Below are 13183 nucleotides of genomic sequence, written 5' to 3'. Positions count from 1 at the left end.
AATATACAAAGGTAATTGACATTATTTTTTACTATTAGATTTTCTGTTATGTCTGTGCTAGTTTCATGTGGTTAAATGAATTAACTGTTGATGATGAAGTTGTTCTTACATTTTCTATCTGGTAAATTATTGTATCTTTACATTATGACGATTGTAACGAAATTATCTATCTTGCTAGTATGTGTTTATAGTTTTGCTGTTTTCGACATAAATTACTGTATTTGGCTTTGTGAAATATTCGCTAAACAGATCTCAACCTTTATTTTTCATTTTAATACATAAGCACTAAATATATGTGCGCTACAACTCATCATTCGATTTGTGTGAGGGCTGGAATGTTGCCCGAGCACCCAAATCGAAGCAAGGTTTTTTTAGAGGGTTACTCATCGAGCCTTTGACCTAGAGGTCTAATCCAGAGAGTAGTTGAGCAACGTTGGGAGATGTAGTCCCACGGTAGCTGGTGATCAACATTGGATTCATACGCCATTTTCTCCCTCAGTATCCTGGAGCCCATGTGCACCATTGATTTGGAATAAGTTTTCCAACTCCCTTAGATGGATCCTCCATATCCACCAACCTTGTTAAAACGCCGGACATTCGCTTTTCGTCCTTCGAATTTCGTAAACTGCACCGCCACCACGAGAAGGCAGTGATTAGGACTTCTCTGACAGTTGTTGTATATGAATGACCATGTGAGAGCATTTAGAGTCGGAGCTCTGATTCTTGCCACATTTGACAGTACCAGAGCGTTTGGGGACCATCATTTATAACATTGTAATAAAATAACTCAATTACCAAGTACAAACCTCATGTACTCAGCTTTAATTTGCACTATTATTGTGATGGATAGTGATAATCCATTTACTATACAGTCTATAGCGAATTAAGCGTGGTTCAACCATCTAACCTACTGATTGAAAGAAAGTTTCTTCAACCAGTAATTCGCTTTACAATAGCTGCTTCAGCCGATATTACGCAACATATAAAATCAATTACCGATTTCCAGACTGAATCTTTTTTAGATCTTTTATGTATTATTCTAGTTCTAATGTACTTTGTTTGGTCTGTGTCCTAACAAATACTTTTCGTCACATTTTGTACTTCATTTTACTTCACTCCATTTAAATCTACTGTTTTTTTTTTAAAAAAAAAACGTTTTTTTTCCAGGTGAAGCTAAAATTTGGCAACAAATTCAACTTAAATTGGCCAGTTTACCACAAACTATCGATAATGTTTGTATGCCACTTGTTAAACGAATTAATCTTGGTCAATTATGTACTAGTTTGGATAAAAAAGATATTTTGTCTAAACCACTTCCGGATTTATTATTACCATTTCAGGTGAATGTTCAATTTTTTTCCTTATTCTTACTGGAAATGATGTTTATTTTCCGTTAACTCAACTATTTGTAATCTTTTTTTAAATTTAGTGATATCATAGGTTGTTGAAAGGGAATAAACACTATGAGTTTTTGTAGATCAATGTTTCGTTAAACATTGTACGTTACGGTTAAACTATCGCAAAACTATATTCAACTTCTTACCATTACATTAGTTAACATTTAAATTATAATGGAACTATACAGTTTAAAGATTGAATTATTATTAATCCTAGTTCGTAATTACGGTTTTATTGCTTCGGATCCAGATAAAAATAGATAGAAACAGAAGATAACTTTTTTCGATTTCATATTATTAATCGGCTAACTAAATTTGTACAGTGGTTCTTCACTTTGAAAGAACGTATCCTCTTTACTTGAGAATAACTCCTATTGTATCTATAATTACTGAATAACCGGGACACTAAAATCACAACAAAAATCTTTCTATTGAATAAATATGATTCTGTAAAAGCATCATCGAAATATTGAAAATGTGCAACAGAGATTAGTAACAATGTCTCCCTTTCTCTCTTGTAGGATTATAAAAAAAACGTGTTTTAAAAAACCATTTAGTGCACATAAAAGCCGTCATGCTTAAAAGTAAACGTTCAAAGTTTTACAAATCAACCTGGAACTAACCAGATTCGTTAATAAATATCGTTTCAAATCTCAGTGATTTATCATAATGTACAAAATATTAATGAGTTAAAGAAAAAGTTTACTAGTTGCTGTTATTTGTGTCATATCATCGTACAAATAGTAATTCACTAATAAAATTGAATATTATTAGTTAAAATCATATTACAATTATCAATCAATTAAATGTTTTAAATTGTGTTTCATTAACAAAATTTGTTCTTATTTGTTTCCTAATTTAGCTTTATATTAAATTTTCTCTCTTCATTACATTACTTTATAGCATTTACTTTTAAACTTTCCTCGTGTATTATTTCATCATTGGGTTGTTGCACATGCCGAAGTAACAGTTGATAAATTAACAGCGAATCGATCAAATAAAGTAAATCATGATTATATTTGTGAACGAACTGAAATGTTGGCTATTCTCTTACACAATGCACTTATGTTAATGGTGAAGGATGGTGAACGTTACATTTTACGTAGTTTTAAAGCTGTACGTGAACAAGGCGGTGGCTCTGGTAGTAGCGGGAACTTCAGTACTTCTGCTTCTAATAGTAGTGCTGTTGAACGTCTTTCCAGTTTCGGATCGCCTGGTACACCTGGTGAAAAAGATCGACCCAACTCAGGCAATCTATCCGGTTATTCTTCTATCTCTTCATGCAGTTCTCTTAGTTCTTATTCGCCTAATTCAAATGCTCAATCACATACAAGCCTTGTTTCAGCAGCAGCTAGTGCTGCAGTCGCCAGTATGACTGATCGTTCGTCAACATCGTTGGGAAGCTCGAAACTTGTTCCCATATTCCCATTGATAGATGTGTTTACTTCGTGTGGTGAAAAATTTGGTTAGTTTGTCAATTGATTTAGTTCATTTGTGTATGTTTTTAGTTTTCTTAAATTTCTTCTTTGTTTATTAACTGATTATTTAGTGTTTGTTTGCTTGTGAATTGGATTGATATTGTTTACCTCATATAGAACAGTTTAAGACAATTCGTAAAGCTGAACACTAAAAGTCACTTTCAAAATAACATTGTTATTCTCATTATGAAAACAATTGTAATAAACATTAAAGTCACATTTGTTCAATAGATACTCATGTAACATATATTTAGAACTGAAAATACTACTTCCCTAATTTTATTTTAAATTCACTACTGACCTTAAAATGTTCAACTTCTAGACAGTGGATTTCAGTGATATTTTTATTTTACAGGACTAGGGTATACGCTTCCATAATATTATTATTTAGGCACCAACCAAATAGTTTTAACCCTTTTTTATTTTAGAAATAAGTAGCTTAGAAACAATTTTATTATTATTATTGTTATTATTATTATTATCATCATCAATATTACTAGTAGTAGTTATCATAGTAGTAAGGAAAACAACTACTCAGTGTTTACTTTTCAGTATGTGAATAATAAGCTGTCCGTGTAAAAATACCGTGAGTATCTCCTAACCAAACTAAATATGATTAAGTCATTTCGAAATGGACATTTAAAAGAAATATTTTCAGAAGTTTTTAGTTGTTTTTTAAAAATAGATTTCTATCAGTTAACAAAAATACGTCAAACCCTTTGAGTGCCTTCTAAATAACGAAAACGTTAGCTTGCTTCCAATGTGATTTTGGTGATTGAAATAAAAAACTGAATAGATTAATTAAAAAGTGACTTATGGACATTAGATAATAATACTAATACTAATACTAATAATAATAATAATAATAATAATAATAATAATAATTAATAATGGCGATTCTGTAAATCACAACTGATAATTGTTTTAAATTTTAAGTCATTCTCTAACTGGTTAACTAGTGTATTTCAATTTTGTCACGGATTCGCAGTGGTTAGTAAACATCAGTACATCTCTCTCTCTCTCTCTCTCTCTATATATATATATATATATGTTATGACCTTGGATCGCTTTTACCCCGTGATACTTGTTATGGCTTGACCTTGGTCTGTGTAGTCTAAATTATGACCTTGACGCGTTAGGCTGAGTGGCTTAATTCGGATTACTACAAAAATGTACATGAATAAATAAGTGCATATCTTGACCACGACGTAGGATAATTTGGAAAAATACAGTTATGCCCGAACAGGGAATTAGGGTAGAAATTATAGTGCAAAATATAATGTTTAAATTACAATATTTTTGGAACAAAAAAGGGTATGCTAGTGAATGATACATAGAACGAAAGCTCGTGTTATGTAGAATAAGATAAAAAATGGTTAGTTACTATATACAGGTAAGTGCTGAGATATCATCATTGATATCTTCCTTCGGAAACGTATGTTCTCCTCTTTGGGTCTACCTGTAGAATATCTGGTCTTCTGCGTTTCCGTGATGCTTTCCTAATAGGACTTTCTGTGAAGTGCCAGCATTTTCCAGTATGTGGTTGACATGGCGTGTCCACTTCTGTCCTTCAACTTCCACCACATACATTACGTTCCCTTGTCTCTTAAGTATGCGTCCACTGGTCCATTGTGGAGGTGAATATCGGAAATCGCGGACGTATACTTTTTGATTTTTCTGGAAAATTCTGCGTTTCGCCCCATGATGGCGATCAAATTGGTTTTCCATCTTTCTGTTTCTTTTTCCGATGTCTCTTTGCTGTGGTTTCATGGCATCGAGGGCAGTTCTTACTTTTCTACCAAACATAATTTCTGCTGGGGACATTTGATTTGGTGTTGATGGGTTTGGAGTTGTTCTATAGACCAAGAGAAAGTCATCAAGAATCTCCTCTATCTTTCCCTCCCCTTTTGCCTTCAGTAGCGCTCTTTTGAAGGTATCTACAAACCTTTCGGCCTGACCATTCGATTGTGGATGGTCCTGGAATGGTGCACGCACGCACGAAATCTTCGATGTGTTCATCGATATTAGGCCAATATACATAACTTCGAGCAATAGCTTTCATTCTTCCAGTACCTGGATGGGCTGTATGCAGTTGTTTCAGGACGAGTGAGCGTAAGTTATACGGAACCACTACGCGATCAGCAACCATTATACAGTCATTGACGATGGATAAAGATTGGCGTCGTTGATAATACTGTTTCAGTTCATGAGATGTTATACGTGGGGGCCAACCACGCTGGATAAATGTAGATAATCGTCTTCCACTGATATAGAAGCGATAACAGTATCTTCGTTTTCAAGCTTATGATTGCTTATTAAGCGCGATAATGCATCAGCATGGCCAAAATCAGAGGTAGATTTGTATTTGATAACGAAATCATAACCCAATAGCATTGTAGCCCATCGTTGGAGGCGGTTTGCGGTATAAACTGGTATACCTTTCTTAGATCCGAAAATTGATAATAGGGGTTTATGATCAGTGATTAAGGTAAATTTTCTGCCATGCAGCATCTTGTGAAACTTTTTTACTGCGAAAATTAATGCCAATCCTTCTTTCTCAATTTGGCTGTACTTGCGTTCTGCTGAAGTCAATGTTCTGGAAGCATGTGCGATAGCCTTTTCTTTTCCATCTGGAAACTTATGGGATATGACGGCACCGATACCATAGTCAGAAGCATCTGCAGCAACAACGATTTAAACATTTTTACGCAGAGTTCGTACATTTTCCGGATCCGGGCGTCGTCCATTTTTGTCGAAAACAAAACCAAGATATTTCACCGAGTTCATGAAGAATGTACACTTCTCTTCTTTTAGATAGAATCCACACTCAGATATTTTGGTTAAAACAGTATCGAGTCGATTGAATAACTCGGACTTACTGGAACCTGTAACGATTACATCATCCAAATAGACAGCGACTCCTGGCAAATTAGCCAACATAGTGTCCATTATTTGTTGAAAGATAGCTGGTGCTGGTTTCACACCAAAAGGTAAACGCTTATATTGGTAAAGACCTCTGTGGGTGTTAATCGTCAGTAATGGTTGGGAGGCTGGATCAACTTCTATCTGGAGATATGCGTCAGCCAGGTCAATTTTAGCAAAACACTTTCCTCCATTTAGTTTGATGAATAAATCTTCCTGTATGGGAAGTAGAGCAGCATAAGGCACTGGTCGTTTCGGTCTGAAAATGGGCTTTGCATTTTCCTTTAGTGATAAGGATACTTTGGTGAATTTATAACACCCCAGTTTGTTTTGAAATACACATGCATGTTTTTGTCGAAGATGATTTATGTAAGATACGGACGACAATTGAGAGGAAACAGAAGACTTTGATGTAGACATAACATCAGAACGAAGTATATGAGATTCCGCAGTTTCACTAGCGCATACTTTGTCTGAAGTATTCGATTTGGAAATTTTATGAGAAGGTACTAAATCGGCGGTATTAGATTTGACATGGTGAGAACACATAACATTTGAATTGTTTGATTCAGAAAGATCATAAGAACATGTTTCATCAGAAGCATTTAATTCGTTAATATCCAGAGAGGATGATTCGTCGGAGACATTTGATTTAGAAATATCATTAGGGATTTGGATAGAATCATAGGAAACATTTTGAGAACATACCTCATCTAATAATTTATTCAAAGTATCAACATGTGCAATCCAATCTAATCCCAATAGATCTAAATCGTGTCGATTTGTTAGATAACAAACATCTGTAAATTTACTTCCCATAAGTTGAACATTGCATAGGACCTCTCCTGTCAACTTTACTATGTCTCCTGACGCATTTCGGGCGACATGTTCTGTCGGTCGGATGGATGGGCATCCTAACTTGTGCCATGTGTTCTTTGAAATCAACGTGACATCAGAAGCAGTGTCTAACTGAAGTCGTATAAGTTTTCCATTTACTAATAAATTTACAAATTTCCGCCTATTTTTAAATCCAACTTTAAAGGTTGCAAACGTGGTTTTAATCTGACTATTTGATTGTTGCTTTGAATTTTCACTACGATGTTTAGTCTTGCGTTTATTTCCAGCATGGTTCAGAACCGGAAGGTTTACCCTTCTGTTGCACCATCGCAGTGTCATGCTTGAGATTAAGTAACCGCTGACATTCGGTTGTGACCATTTGTAATGTCATATTTGGTTCTTGTTCAATGCGTACCAACATTCTGGTACGGACATCTGCATCTTCTTCATTCTTTAGACCACATATGAAAATCAAGCATTTAAATTGGTCCGCTGTGATTTCGTTTATTTTGAAGCGTTCGCACTGTCGATTTACCTTCCCGGCATACGTGAGATAATCGTCCTCTGGAGATTTCGTTATTTGGAAGCATTTATAGCGAGTATTAAATAATGAGGACTGTTCATCGAAAATATCAGATAAAATCTGGACTGTATCTTTGAATGATACATCTCGTGGATTTTGCGGCAAGATAAAATTCACATATTTATTATATTCCTGTGTTCCCAGTCTTCTTAAGAGTAAGCGGACTTTTGCTGCGTCATCAAGATGCGAGCATTCAACGCGGAAAATATCTTCATAGCGGTGAAACCACGAACTGAAAATGACATTAGCTTCAGGATCATACTGGAATTCAGAAATAGAATTTATGATGCTTTCATGCTTATCTGATTGACAAGCTGAGGACGACTAAAAAAAATTTGGCTTGACCTTGGTCTGTGTAGTCTAAATTATGACCTTGACGCGTTAGGCTGAGTGGCTTAACCTTGAGTCTAATACGCGTGAGTTCGATTGGGGTAGAGAGAACTATTCTAAATCCTGATTGGTTGGCAAGCACGCGAGTGAAAGAAGACAAGACAGTTGGAACACTAAACTCTGGATTCTCTGAATTCGGATTACTACAAAAATGTACATGAATAAATAAGTGCATATCTTGACCACGACGTAGGATAATTTGGAAAAATACAGTTATGCCCGAACAGGGAATTAGGGTAGAAATTATAGTGCAAAATATAATGTTTAAATTACAATATTTTTGGAACAAAAAAGGGTATGCTAGTGAATGATACATAGAACGAAAGCTCGTGTTATGTAGAATAAGATAGGGACAAAAATAAATATAAGTGTTTTACAGGTTTTGAATGAAATGCAATAACGTCCCAAGAAAATAGCTTTCGTAATTGTCTGGGCTTCTTAATTCCCCGTTCATAACAATATATATATATATAATCATTATGGTGTGTGGAATCAACATACATTCCAAAATTCGTTTGATAACATCTGTAGTGAAAATGATTTACAGTTTGTAATCTTTAAGAAACAAAAATTGTATTGTAATTGATTACAACATGATAATATATTTTCAAGTCTTTAGAAATACATCCCACTACGCTAATTATTATCTATCATTGCTTAACTCTCACAGACTCTAATTATATAAAGTCCTGAACTAGTTAATATTTTAGTTGAAATTTTATAATGTACATAGTTCACCTGTCTGGTGTTTTATACTACTCATTATTAAATGTAAAAGGGATTAATTTATTCTTTTTTTCTCACTGCATACAAACATATAGGTGGTGATCATCTATTAAATATCGTCTTTATGAAGCAAACAGTTTTGATCCGGTTATTGTTTTCAAAAGAAGATGAAAGACAAAAGTTCGTTGTTGCTTTTTATGTTGTTACTTTTGTTTTAATTTAGTTCAATCTATACTTGCAAATGATAAAATTTGAAACATCTTTAATACCCATCTCTTAATTATTGATATCAATTTGTTTACTGTCTATACATACTGAATAGTATTTAGAGAAGTTTTTGTAGATATTCTAAACTGAATAGCTTGATCATTATTGTTTTGTGTAAAATTTGTGGACGAATATACTACTTCGAATTTATTAAGGTTACCGGCTATCATTACCACTATTTTATCAATTGATCACTACAGGGTAACGCGATATCAGATTTGGTAAAAGTCTAGTTGAGAATAGTTCAGTAATCGTATTATCAGTGACTGATGGTAGTACTAAGTAGTTTGTGTTCGCGTTTTCATAGGAATACTATTTTCCACAACATTTTACTAATATTTTTTCTATTTCAAGAGTACCAAGATGTACCGAATGCCGATCGTAAACGTTTTTCTGAATAAATCTGCGAAAACTGTTTAATACTTTCTCTATTCCGATAAAAACCAAAACTGGGATACACGTGCGCCCAACTGATGGAGTCCCTAGTAGGACAAAATGATTGTCCTGGATTCCATTACACTTAAAATCTAACGTGTTTATTAACATCTAGTTTTTCTTATTCATGTATTATTACTAATTCTGTTAGTGAGAAAGTTTTGAATTTGTCTTATTTATATGTGCCATATGTTTTTGTGCTTTATCTATCAAAACATTATCAGTTGGTCAGCTTATATTCAAGAAAATAGTGTGACTACACAAAGTATTGATCGACAACGTATGTTGAAACCAACTGCTTCCGCCGCTGCCGCCTCTTCATCACCATCGTCATCTACTCAAAGTCGGTCGACAATCGGTATAACTTCTGAATCGCTCATTTCTAAAACCTCATGTAATACACCTACAGCTGATGACATTTCAGTTATTACTCCTCAACCATCAACCCAAGATTTAAAAACTTCATTCGGTAAACTTCTTACTACATCATCAACTACTACAAATAATGATAAAACTACCTACCCATCAGATATTAACAACACTGATCAAATTCCTTCCGGAGAAGAATGCACTGTATTTGTTGATAAATTACAAACCGCTATGAGTAAGTTTATTTATTCTATAAAAATAGAATTTGACTAACATTCATCATAATAATTAGTTTTAATTAATATCTATATTATATCAAAGTAACTTTTGAGCTGTCTGTTGTCAACGCATCATACTAATATCTAGATGTATAAATCATCTCCGATTCTGAGTATTAGTCGAGTATGTTGAAACTATTGTGCAATTTATTTTGGTTTTAAACAATGACACCATACTATTCGATCAGGTTATAAACTTGAACTAACTAAGATTACTGCAGCGGTTTTTATACATACCTCATCACACCTTTCAGCAGTATGTCATAATATGTGACCAGTTAGTTTCTCAGAGGAACAACAGCAAATTTAATCTGCAGCACTATCCAGATTTACTTTGAGCCCTGTAAAGTTGTAGATAAGTTTTCTGTTTTACTTAATAGTTTAAAAGGTGTATTCACTAGTTATTTTATCTGGACTTATTAGCGTTTTAAATTCATTTTTTGCATTTCTTGTTCTGCGCCTCTGGATTTCTCTAGTTTCTTATTATGGCTACTTGTAGTATATCGACCTTTTGATGTTAGGTTGCTCAAGGTGTACCGGGACTTGAAGGAACTGATGGTCTCTCTGGTAATTTAGATCAACACTTAAGATTAGACAAGTCCTAGATTACAGATACACCTTGCTGGTAACTTCCGACTTAGACGAAACCTATACAGAATTTCATTTTGACTACTCCCAATTACATAACATCTAAAAACAGTGTATACAATGTTCAGTCTGTTAGACTGGTAGCCATATTGCGATTCGATCGATAGGATTCAATCAGCACCAAAGACTGGATAAACTTGACAGTGGATACCACTTACTGGTCACTTAATGTATTGTATGTACTTATTTGGTTTTTACTTCTTGTACTGTATGCTAACCTGGATTCATATCCTGTTATTTTCTGTACACTGTTTTGTATCATATTTCGTACAATTGAGATAAGTTTCAAATGAGTTGAACAATGAAAGCTTATTTCAATTGGATGAATGTGTTCTGAAATTGAATAATTTTCATTTAAACGAATACATATATTGTTATTTTTCAATAAACTATTGATCGCCGACTACATGAAATAAGACATGTGCTTTTCAATTACAGTCGTTTTAATTGTGTAAGTTTAAGACAAATTAATAAAAACAATTAAGATTAGCTGGAATTAAACCGTGTGTAAGTTTTCCTTTTTACTTACTTTCCAAATGTCTATTATATTTATTTCTTATTTTTAAGATTTTGAAATATAAATTTCTAAGTAGTATAGTATTTTTATTCTCAAATCAGTCATTAATCAAACGCTAATCAGATAAGAATTATTTAATTTTATCTCTAAACATCTTTCTTAGCATACACTACTTCTAATGTTGAACGCCAGAGGGTATTATTGATCTCACTATTTTTCAATCTTCGAAATGAGTCCTCAAAATACTTTGACTTTTATACTCAATAAATCAACGAAAGTCTGTTTTAATCACCTGATTTCTTCACGAAGAACTTATCTTCCCGAAAAAACTAATGTCTTATGTTATCAATATTTAATATTTACCTACTAATGATTTCAAGCTTTCGCTATATTTGATCTGATTTATGTCAATTCACAATTCTTATTCAATTTGGGAAGAGGTTAAAACATTGACTGATTATCCTAGTTTTTAATCGTTTGTCTTCAATTCATAGATACCTTTTATGAAATAGTCTTTAATACAAGTTTACCATCATTTACTTACTTAATTAAGTTAGTCAATATCATCGTTGACTAACCTTACCATACAGAATGATTCAGTTCGTCTCGATTTCTGGAAGTTCTTTTGTTTAGGTTATCTTTTTGGAAACTACCACGAAATATGTGAATATACTAGCTAGAAATAATAAACTCTGGAAATAAGTAATTATCGTAACATTAAGAAAGTTAATTTGAAACTTTAGTTCTTGGCGCTTTGATGATTATCTCCGTTTACTGGAAATATTTTAATATTTTTTTGTTTACTAAATGAATTCTTTGCATATTTCTCTTTTTCAATATCGTGCAACACATTCCATATTGTACGAAGCTACAGTAATTTTCTTTTTTCACCTGTCTATGATTAAATATGTTAGAATAACATTTTGAATTTATGGGTTCCGTAGATTAGTTAGTATATATTTCGTTTTGACTAAACAGGTTAATACCACGCTTGTTTTAAGCCATACTACTCGGCTACAATAAGTTAAATAACTGCTTGTAAAATAAAAGAATAGGTAAATAAATTTTGGGAAATCATGCCATAAAAACTTTTAACTAGGTACTCTGCTACTCTCAAAAACTGGCAGTACTTAATGATTGTTGCAATCTGTCAACTGGTGTTTGATTTTTTTTTAAAAAGCCCTTGAATATTTTATGTGTTGATATTGTTTCACACACTTGGTTCCATCACACAAACTAACCAAGACGAACTAATGTCTTGTCTACAGAGTGAAATGAATTATCTTTTAAAACATTCTCCATTACGAGCTGATATCAGCTAGATCATTAAAAATCAACATCGAGGTCTATAGAAAAAGCTGTGAGTCATATGTGGAGAAATTCAAACGCCACTTTTACTTGAAGCTTGTGCTGATGTTGTTCAGAAGAATAATGAAAGTTTCACAACCAAACCATCCAGCTCAGAGAACAAAACTCCACCTAAAATCAAGAAGCACTGCACACCTATTTCGTTCGTTACTTTAAACTCTTCCACAGAGCGTATTCACCCTTCTACATAGAACTAAACGATTGACTTTATACTCTAAAAACATCGTCTAATTAGTGATCTGTAACACGGTCAGTATTGAATGCCATTGGTGAGTAACTGTTTCATAGCTCACCAACCACTGAAACTTCATCATTTTGTCAAACTTAATAAGTGGGGTTTTTTAGGAAAAGAATAATATTTACTTAGTTTACGTCTCATGATTTTGATCCACATCAACTAAATAAATTTTTCTTATGTTAATAGAATAAATCAGAAACGATCAACTTATACTAGACAAACAGTAATTCAGTAAAAGTTGATTTTTTAAAAAATGTGGATGATTACTTTTTGCATAAGATGATTTCGATTGAAATTATAAGCTAATAAGTGTAAGTAGTAAACAGTAGTATCATTTTAAAATGAAAAAACGAATACAAAAGTGTATCAAATACAGGAAATGGTATCTAGTATTACAGCAAACACCTAAACATTAACATTGGGATAAGAGTGCTTTTAAAAAAATACATCTTTCGTTAAATTCGTTTAATGATACAGACTACTTGAAGTGACTAAATTTTTCCGTTCTACTTTCGATTTGTTGATCTAAACGTTCTATCTGTTTGATATCCCAGTTTATTACATCACTAGTTAGTGGTATTCTACATTTTTAAACAGTCAACAACCTCTTGTTTTTCCACCATTTTCATCGTTTGTAGGATGAATTCTTAATTAGTGTAAGTAAGCTAATAATAATAGTTATAATATAATTACAATAATTCAAAATATTATCATTATTAATACTATCCAA

The sequence above is a fragment of the Schistosoma haematobium genome, chromosome 1, assembly GCF_000699445.3.
Source record: "Schistosoma haematobium chromosome 1, whole genome shotgun sequence".
Lineage (NCBI taxonomy): Eukaryota > Metazoa > Platyhelminthes > Trematoda > Strigeidida > Schistosomatidae > Schistosoma > Schistosoma haematobium.
This window is presented reverse-complemented; position numbering follows the sequence as displayed.